Source organism: Stegostoma tigrinum, chromosome 13, assembly GCF_030684315.1.
Source record: "Stegostoma tigrinum isolate sSteTig4 chromosome 13, sSteTig4.hap1, whole genome shotgun sequence".
Taxonomy (NCBI): domain Eukaryota; kingdom Metazoa; phylum Chordata; class Chondrichthyes; order Orectolobiformes; family Stegostomatidae; genus Stegostoma; species Stegostoma tigrinum.
In genome coordinates this window covers 73,195,107-73,205,089 of record NC_081366.1, presented here as the reverse complement: position 1 = coordinate 73,205,089, position 9,983 = coordinate 73,195,107, and the positions used below count along the sequence as shown (strand labels likewise).

General features: G+C 42.6%; 1 long non-coding RNA gene across 1 annotated transcript in view; it reads left to right on the top strand.

Moving 5' to 3' along the window:
* Positions 1-9,983, top strand: part of LOC132210479 (uncharacterized) — a 32,285-nt gene continuing 22,302 nt past the window's right edge. The window contains exon 1 of the long non-coding RNA XR_009446625.1: positions 1-196. This is a non-coding gene — a long non-coding RNA (uncharacterized LOC132210479). The remainder of the gene's footprint in view (positions 197-9,983) is intronic.

Sequence of the window (9,983 nt, the reverse complement as noted above, 5' to 3'; positions counted from 1 at the left end):
AGTAAGTTAACGTTCTGACTGTGGTTTTTAGCTGGCTGTTTAGGAATGAATGTGAAGGCCTGGCACTTTAAGTTAATTGGCTCTCATCGTGGAGCAGACATCCTTGTGATCGGAAAACCTCCAGAGATGGGTCTTTGAATTGTATACACATGACTTCAGTCAGGAAAAAAAACACATTGCAGATTGCACCTCCAAGGTAAATATTCGACAGAGTAATGATTTTTCCAACTTGCTTTTTGGTTGTTGAAATACTGACTGGATAAATACAGACTGATATCATTTAGAAAATGCTGGCTGTAAAGCAAGGATGATTAACTCTTTTAAAAACCGAAAGAACGGCAGATGCTGTAAAACAGCAGCAAAAACAGAAGTTGCTGGAAAAGCTCAGCAGGTCTGGCAGCATCTGTGAAGAAAAAAAAACAGAGCTAATGTTTTGGTGACCCTTCGTCAGAACTGATTGACTCTTTTGTTGGTTTGTTCGGAATATGCAGAAGCTACCAGAGAATTGTGCTGTAGTAATATTTCCTGTTGGTTTTAGCTGTTAGGGGATGCGATGGTGGAGTGGTAATGTCACTGTGCTAGTAATTTAGACTGGAGTTGTAAGTTCAAATTTTACCACAGTAACTGGTGGATTTAGGTTAATTAATAAAGAACAGAAAGGTGGTTAAGTTGATCATCATGCTATTGTTATGAAACGAGATCTGTCATCCTTACCTAGCCTGGCCAACATGTGAATTCAGATCCACACAGAGGCTGACACTTGCCTATGCTCTGGAATGGCTCCAGCAAGCACCCATTTAAATGTTGGTATTGCCTACAATATACACATCCGGGAACAAATTTTTAAAAATATTTAAGGTATTGCTTAAAATTCCCCAACAGGCCATGTATATGTGAAAGGGAAAAGGTTTAAGAGGACCTTCAGGGCAACATTTTCATGCAGAGGGTGGTGTGTGTGTATGGAACGAACTGCCAGAGGAAGTGGTGGAGGCTAGTACAATGACAACATTTATCTCGATTAGATTAGATGCCCAACGGTGTGGGGACAGGCACTTTGGCCCAGCAAGTCCACACCACCTCTCAAAGCAGACCCATTTCCCCCCCCCCCTGCCCCCCATAGCCCACACACCCCTGAACACTACAGGCAATTTAGCATGGCTGATCCACCTAGCCTGCACGTCTTTGGACTGTCGGAGGAAACCCACGCAGACACAGGGAGAATGTGCAAACTCCGCACTGACAGTCGCCCAAGGCTGGAATCAAACCCGGGTCCCTGGCACTGTGAGGCAACAGTGCTAACCACTGAGACACTGTGCCGCCCTTCAATATAATCTGGATGGGTACGTGATTAGGAAGGGGTTAGAGGGATATGGGCCAAATGGGACAAGATTTAGTTAGGCTATCTGGTTGGCATGGACTAGTTGGATCAAACATTCTGTTTTGGTGCTGTATCTCTCTGTGACTCTATGATTGTACATAACTAGGTAGAAAGGATTAATTTTTCAAACCCACCTTTCATATATCTGTGAACAGAGTGAGACAATATTCTTGCAAAGATGAGACTTGACTGATGTGCATCAATTTGTGCATAGAAAGCTAAGTCTTACCAGAAACGATTGAGTGTGTCAGCTTCAGTTAATTGATTATTTGAATAATAAAAATCTGCACGGGTCTGGGGCTAAAGCAAGAGATTGGTACAAAATAATGCTGCTCATCTAACGAGCCAATGCAGGCTTAGGGGGCTGAACGGCCTGTCTTCTGTGCCCTAACATTTCTGAGAGCCTGTGAAGTGTGCCCAGTAAATCTGCGGTTCCTAAAGGAGGACAGAATCTTACAGTAATATTTTTGATATAAATTGTGCAATTATTCAATTTGAAGAAAACATTCTATTATTGAATTGTTTTTAACCTGTTTTGTATTCTGTGGTGTAATTTGGGCTAGCCCCATCTGTTCTTGTTATTTTCTCTGGTCTAGTCTCATTTTGTTATCATCGTCTTGAAAATTAGTCGAATTAAATACTTTTATTTCTGTCCATGAATGAGTCCCATCTGAAAGATGGAGCCACAATTACAGGTGAAAAGATATCAGCCCTCAAGCTGAACCTCCATTATTCTGCAACAACTCAGAAGCTCTGAGGAGAACACTCGCAGCTTGTGTAACAGCCTTCGTCAAATGTTTGCATAGAATCCCCACAGTGTGAAAACAGGCCATTCGGCTCAACAAGTTAACTCCACCCCTCCAAAGAGCATCCTGCCCAGACCTGTTCCCCGCCCACCCCCTGCATTTCACACTGTCTAACCCACCTAACCTAAATATCCCTGAGCACTATGGGCAATTTAGCATGGCCAATCCACCGAGCCTGCACATCTTCGGACTGTGGGAGGAAACCAGAGCACCCTGAGGAAACCCACGCAGACACGGGGAGAATGTGCAAACTCCGCACAGACAGTCGCCCGGGGCTGGAATCAAACCCGGGTCCCTGGCGCTGTGAGGCTGCAGTGCTAACCACTGAGCCACCGTGCCGTCCCCAATGAACTATCTGTGACTTGCTTACCCATTGCCCAGTCTACATGCCTTTTCTTGTGCTATTCCATTTCGTCGAAAAGCTTATTCTGTTAACCAGGTTGATGCTCAAAGCTCACGCCCTTGGGCATCCCGCACCTTCAGTATGATTTCATGGACCTGGTTCCCCTAGTGGAATGGTTAATGGCTGTCTGACGTTGGAACCTGCCACAGGTATAGGCCTTGGATTAGAAAGGGTGAGCTAGCATATTCAGCCAGCGCATCCACAATGGGCCCAATGGCCTCTTTCTGTGCTGAAACCTTTCAATGGTGCTAATGAGAAGCTTGACAAATGTCTGAGCGAAAGAGGAATATTAGGTCATATTAAGGCAAGTTGGGAAGGGATAGTGCTGCAGACCTAAATTTGGTGTGCAGTATAACCTTTTCTAACGGAATTTGCCCATGGAATGACACCAACCATTAACATAAGTTTCTCATTTACTGACCATTCCATTTTCTTCCCTCTGATGACACTCATTCAACTTCAACACAATTTGTCAAACCTAGCCCTCACTGATGTGTCTTGTTGTGGGTAATATCTTCATGCTGATGTTTTAGTGTGTCCCTTTAACAACTTCAAGGTACCTTGATGTCTGAGCTGTGTAAAATCTACCAAGTGCCACATGGTGGCAGCAAGCCTGCACATTAATTTTCCAGAAAGCAATCTCCTGACTTTGCCAGCTCCTGGTTTGAAGCTAATTGAGGCCAGGTTAATCTGGCTCCTGCAATAACAGTAGTTATTCTGTTCTCTGTTTAACAGACGCTCCCTGTTCTAAATTGTTTGCATATTTGCACTACGGAGTCTCCTGTGGTATTAAAATGACAGAAAAAGAAATTGGAGTGGGACAAGCAATTAAAATCCAAAGAGGAAGTCAAATTCTTTCTTATTGTTGCAATTGCCTAATCCTTCCTCCTTTTTATAACTAAGACATTTATATATGTGTATTTTTATAACTAAGTATTGTTTTGAATTGAATGCATTTTAAAAAGTAATGTAGAATGCATGCAAATGTTTTGCACTTATGATAACTGATGATGGCTCTCAGCTTATAATAATGTGAGAAGTCACAACCCCATATAGTCCAACAGGTTTATTCAAAATCACAAGCTTTCAGAGCTCTGCTCATTCATCAGTTGAAGACTTCACATTCTGATTCTCGCAGACTCAAGTGAAGCATCATTCTCAAATGTTAACCCCAATAGCTTCCTTCCTGCAGCTTTTCCTGCACATATTTGCCTCCGTTCAATGCTAACATTTTCTATTTTAATTTGTTATTTCCTGCATTTCTGCTTTTTATTACCTTTATTTCTGTCAAGGTGGCACTATGCACAGAGCCATATTATTAGGCATTACACTAAGATGATACGCACAGTCCCTGTGACAGACCTGTATTTACTTTTCCCCTGCAGATGTTTCCTTTCCAACCTTGGATAATCCCTCCTCTTTGTTCATGAAAATGTGCAACCCTGCGGCAATGATAATTTAAGTGGGTTCAACTTGGGTTCCCTGTGTTTCCATATTTAAATATTATTGTTGGGCCGGACTTGAACTCACCGCACAGTGTTTTTCCTGGTGAACGTTAAACAGGAACTAGAGGATCAAATCTTATTGCATTGTGTCATGGGAAATCCAGCTTATTGACCAGGTGCGGTCAATTTAATCATTTCCTATCCTGCCCCAGACACTGAAATGACTAAAAACAAAGTCTCTACTATGTGCAAGCATGTATTCAAGAGGTCATTTACAGAGCCAGACTTTGGGACAAAGTGTAATTTGTACCCTGAGACCAGCGTCCAAATGCAGGACCTAGACAGGGAGAATGATAATCCCATGTTGTAAGACACATTGATCCATGCACAGTTCCCAGTGCCCTGTCTTTCGCTTTACTTTATCATTTTCCCAAATTGAAGCTAAATATTTAAGGAGGAAGAAAGAGAGAGAGAGAGAGAGAGAGATAAGCACACAATAAGTTCACTGCTGCAGAATGCTCAGTTCGTTAAAATCCTGCATATGTAAAAGAAATCTGAGATCATATCCAAAACTCTGTCATAAAGTTTTATGTTTATTGCTGGTGACAGAAATGTGAGATGTTTATCTCGATGCTCGTGTTACCAACATAAGAGCCATTTCCCATTGCTGATGCTGGTGTTAGCTGACTAACTGGTGTCCTGCTTTCCAAAAACCTGTGCTCAGCTAAAACTTTGCTGCCCATATCTTGACTCACTCAGAACCTCATTTACTCAACCTGAGGGCAGCACAGTGGCTCAGCGGTTAGCACTGCTGTCTTGCAGAAACCAGGGACCTGGGTTCAATTCCACACTCGGGTGACTGTGCCGTGTTTAGGCATTCTCCCTGGGTCTGCATGAGCACCCTCTGGGTGCTCTGGTTTCCTCCCACAGCCAAAAGATGTGCAGGTCAGGTGGATTGGCTGTGCTAAATTTCCCCTTGTATCGAGGGATGCGCAGGCCAGGTGGATTAGCCGTGGGATGTGTGGGGTTACAGGGTTAAGATGGGGGACTGTGTGGGTGGCATGGGGTGATACTCTTCAGAAGGTCAGGGTGAACTTGGTTCAAAGGGGTTAAGCGATCTATCTCTGCATTACTCGCCAGTACTGGCTTCCCATCTGACAATCCATCAGCCTTAAAGCCCTAATCCTTCCTTTCAAATCCCTCCATATGGGAGCTATCTCCTAGCAATATTAGCGCTGGGCAGTTAATCGACAAACCCAGGTTCGAATCTGCCATGGTAGATGGTGGAATTTAAATTCAATAAAAACCAATTAAGATTCTAATGATGACCATGAGTTTATTACTGATTATTGGGAAAAACCCACGAGCGTCCTTTAGGGAAGGAAACAGCAATGCACACATGGCCTGGACTACATGTGACTCCAAGTCCACAACTGAGGCTGACTCTCAACTCTGCATCAGCAATGTCCTTATCCCATGAATGAATTCAAAAAAAGGTCATGCTCTGCCCAATTTCTGTCATTCTCTCCAGCCCTAAAGCCTTTGAGATCTCTGGACCTCTTCAAATCTGACCTCTTGCACATTCCCAATTTTAATTGCTTTACCATTGGTTTCAGTGTACTTAAATTGTCCAAGCCCCTGTCTCTGGAGTACCTTTGCTGAAGCTTTCCATATCCCTGTCTCTTTCTATCAGTTTGTTCTTTCAAGATGGTCCTTTAAAACATTGTTCTTTGATCAATCATTTGGCCTACTGTTTGGTTGTTATCATCTATGATTTGGTGTTAAAAAATAATTTTATAGATGTCAACTTATTTGAGACCCTTGCGATATTTTACTATGTTCAATGCTCTCCATAAATGCACCTTCTTATTGTCTGTGTCACTTTTCCATTAACACTGGTACCCCAGGCTACTGCGACACAGTTACAATGAGTTTTGTGACACTAGCTAGTTAATAGTGCAGTGAACGGCATCCAGGAATTACATGAGCCCAGGTATAGAAGGTAGAGCTCTTGGATGATTACAAAGAGAAGGAGGGGTGACTCTATGGAAGAGATTGAACAAGCATAGAACCATAGAAATTAAACAGGGCCAAAGGGAGTCATTTGAACTATCTTGTCCATGCTGACCCAAAGATGCTCAGGTACCCTTTCTAATCCCATCTTCCTGCACACAAAGCATAGCCTTGCAACTTACTGCACTTCAAGTGCAGATCCAGATACTCCTTACAGTATCCAGCAACAACTCATGCAGCTAATTCCAGACGCCCACGCTCCTGTGCATTAAAAAAATTCTCCCATCCCCTCTAATTCTACTGCCACTTAGCTTAAATCCATGACCCCTGGTGTTTGAACTCTCTGTCAAGGGAAACAGGTCCCTCCTGCCTATTCTATCCCTTCCTCTCTCAATCACATTGTCCCTCAGCCTTCTCTGTTCCAAGGAAAACAACTCTATCTTTCCTCATTGTACTTATAATTCTCCAACTTCCAGCAACATTCCAGTAAATGTTCTCAACACTCTCTCCGGAGCAATTACATCCTTGCTACAGTGTGGTGACCAGAACTGCAGACAAAACTCCAGTTGTGTCTTATACAGTGTAATCATCTATCCCTACTTCTGTATTTTATATCTCTACCAATGAAGGAGAGCATTCCATATGCCTTCTTTACAACCTTTATTGGTGAACAAGTAATAATTTGAGGCATTGATGGCCAGTGTAGGTCAGTGAACTTTAAGATAATGGGAGAAAGGGTCTAAAGTGAGTTAAGGTACAGAAAGTATAGTTTTTAATTAACTTCAGGAGAAGAAATCAAACAATTAACATTGAAACAAGATGTTCTAGCCCTTCCCTCAGCCATAAATACATCTACTTGTCTTCTGGCTTCCAGCTTAGAAAGTGGTACATTGTTAGCAAAAGCAAGTGAGGGTCACATTCCCAGTAGAGGTTGGTCTTATCCTCCTGCTCTTGGGCCTTTAGCAAAGGCCAGCAGAACATGTATGTAGTCAGAATGAGTGAGGTAATCTTAAGGTTATGGATCATGTCTGAGAACTCAACCCTTCTCCCTCCACTACCAATGTAGGCCTATCATCAGTTGCCCTGGAAACATTTTATGCTCTCACTGAGAGAAATCTACTAAAGAATTTCCATCTCTGCAACAATCTCACTCGTCATCTCTTCAATATTATAGAGTCATAGAGCTGTACAGTATGGAAATAGACCCTTTTGTCCAACTCATCCATACCAACCAGATATCCTAAATTAATCTGGTCCCATTTACCAGCATTTGGCCCATATCCCTCCAAACCCTTCCTATTCATATACCCATCCAGATGCCTTTTAAATGTTGTAATTGTACCAGCCTCCACCACGTCCTCTGGCAGCTCATTCCATACATACACCCTGCTTGAAAAGTTGTCCCTTTTAAATGTTTCCCTGCTCACCTAAAGTCTATGCCCCTCTAGTTTTGGACTCCCTCACCCCAGGGTAAAGATCTTGGATGTTCACCTTATCCATGCCTTTCATGATTTTATAAACCTCTTTCGGGTCACCCCTCAGCCTCCAATGCTCCAGAGGAAGTAATCCCAGCCTATGCAGCTTCTCCTTACATTTCAAAACCCAAACTCTGGCAACATCCTTGTAAATCCTTCCAAAGTAAAGCCATTCCAGTTATTAGACTAATCATTTTCTGTGGAATCACATCCGTCAGAAAGATTTTTCAAATTTTTTTGCACTGCCCACCTCATGGATGAGTTAGCTTGCCATATGTGAATATGGGTCTGAAAATATTAAAACACAGCCATTTGGAGGCAAAATCTCAATGTTCTCAAGGACAGCTAAGCCATTTGAATGTTATCCTGACCCACCTGGTCATGAGGCATTGGTTAATATAGGCCACTGGGTAGCAGCCAGCTCCACATCTGTATTTATCAAGTGTCTAAGGAAATATAATGCAGATTTTACATGGGCTGAGCAGTGAAGATATGAAGTCATTTCCACATTAAAAAAAGGTAGGGTAATATGCCCAATGAAACCATAGAGGCGTGTAGCCAAGTATCTTAACTTATTCAATACCGAACTCCCTTGATCTCTGTCACTGCAAGTTAATTTAATAGAATTCTGAAATGTAGACATTGCAACACTAAAGAAATGGAAAGCAGCAGCAAATACTTATTTCAGGAGTTCCCACTGACTATACCTGTTCTTCCTCTTTTGTCGACGTATTCCATTCTTCTTTAGCCCAGCTCACCAATACGGGCTCCTTCCATGCTCTTGGGTTCAGTTTCACAACTGAACACGGGCAGCACACATACTTCAAAATACCTCATAGCGTTTATTCACTGTGACTGAGAGGGTGGATGATCTCACAATGTACCGCAGTGCGTGAGTTAAAACTGCAATGGGACAAGTGTTATTGGGAAATGTGACTCTAACTGGAATTGTGACCTACACCCTAGACTTCCAATAATATTTCCTCTTCTTTCTGTCCCCTGCGCATCTGCCCAATCTCGCAAGAGACAAGCACATGGGCCATCACACAGTAATACCAAGTGTTGAAAAAGGTTCTTATCAGAGTGTATATTTGAAAGTCTGTCAGTCTGTGACAGAATAAATGCACAACGTGAATAGTAATATAACCTTCACAATGTTCTTTGTCACATAGTGGAAACCAGACTGTAATGCATCTCAGATGCCACAACATCTCTGCGACATCCTGCTCCAAGGCAGATGTGAGTTGTCAGTCGAAACCGAAGAGGAATCCGATCACATCTGATCCATGCTAAAGCTGCATGGAATTCAAATTGATTCATACTGGTTGCTGACATTTGCGACTCAGATCCTGGAACTGAGTTTGTTCAATCTGTTTCAGCAGTGGACACATCGAGCCATACAATCGCACCTCAGTTTGCAGTTGCTATGCAAAAGCTAGGTTTTATATTGACAACAATAAAGAGCTGACTGCTGGATACTGAACTGAAACTTTAGCAGAAATACGTGGGGTCTCCACAGTTATAGAGCTCCATTTATCACAATGTGAAATGGTTCTCAATGCACATCAGTGTGATTTAAGGCAATTGTTTAACTCAGTAATGAAATCCTGATTTGGCTCCCAAGTGTTTTAAACCAAGGCAGCTTACAGCTACCTCTGCTATAGATATGTCTCACAGAACCTGGGTCTGTCAATTGAAAATGTTAAAGATTAAATGCCCAAGGAATGGACCACTGCACATATTTGGAAGCTCCTTTTACTGAATGTGATTTGACCTGCAAGTAGGGTGCGGTCAGTAGTCTGGCTCTCTTCTGTTTATTGTGCAGAAATTTTTATTATAAACATTCATTGTGCACCCCTACTTGCCCACAGAGCAGTTTTGAGTCAGCCGCATCACTGTTTCCATGCTGCTTTCGGGGGATGGTCCTTTCAAATCAGACACTGTAAGTGACCAACAGACATACCTGATGCCCTGGACTTATTTTGAAGGAGATTACCCCTGAGTTACTCTGCCATATCCCCTTCCCTGAAAGCTGCCTACCTTAATTGACTGAGGAGAATTCATCCTTGACTTTGAGACATGGCAGCTTAATAACTGTGCAATTCATTCATTCGTGGGATGAGAGCATTTATTGCCCAGAGGGCAATTAAGCACCAACACATTCCTGTAGATCAGGGAGTCACATGTAGGCCAAACCAGATAACGATGGCGGTTTCCTTCCCCAAATAACATTGGTGAACCAGATGGGCTTTTCCCCAACCATTGATAATGGATTCATGGTCATCATGAAACTCTAAGTTCCAGATGTTTATTGAATTTGCATTCAACCATCTGCCCTGGTGGGATTCAAACCCAGGTCCCCAGAGCATTACCTGGGTCTCTGGATTAAAAGTTCAATGATAATACCATTAGACCATTGCCTCCCTACCAGTGTACAGATAATAGTCTGAATAATTTAAAAAA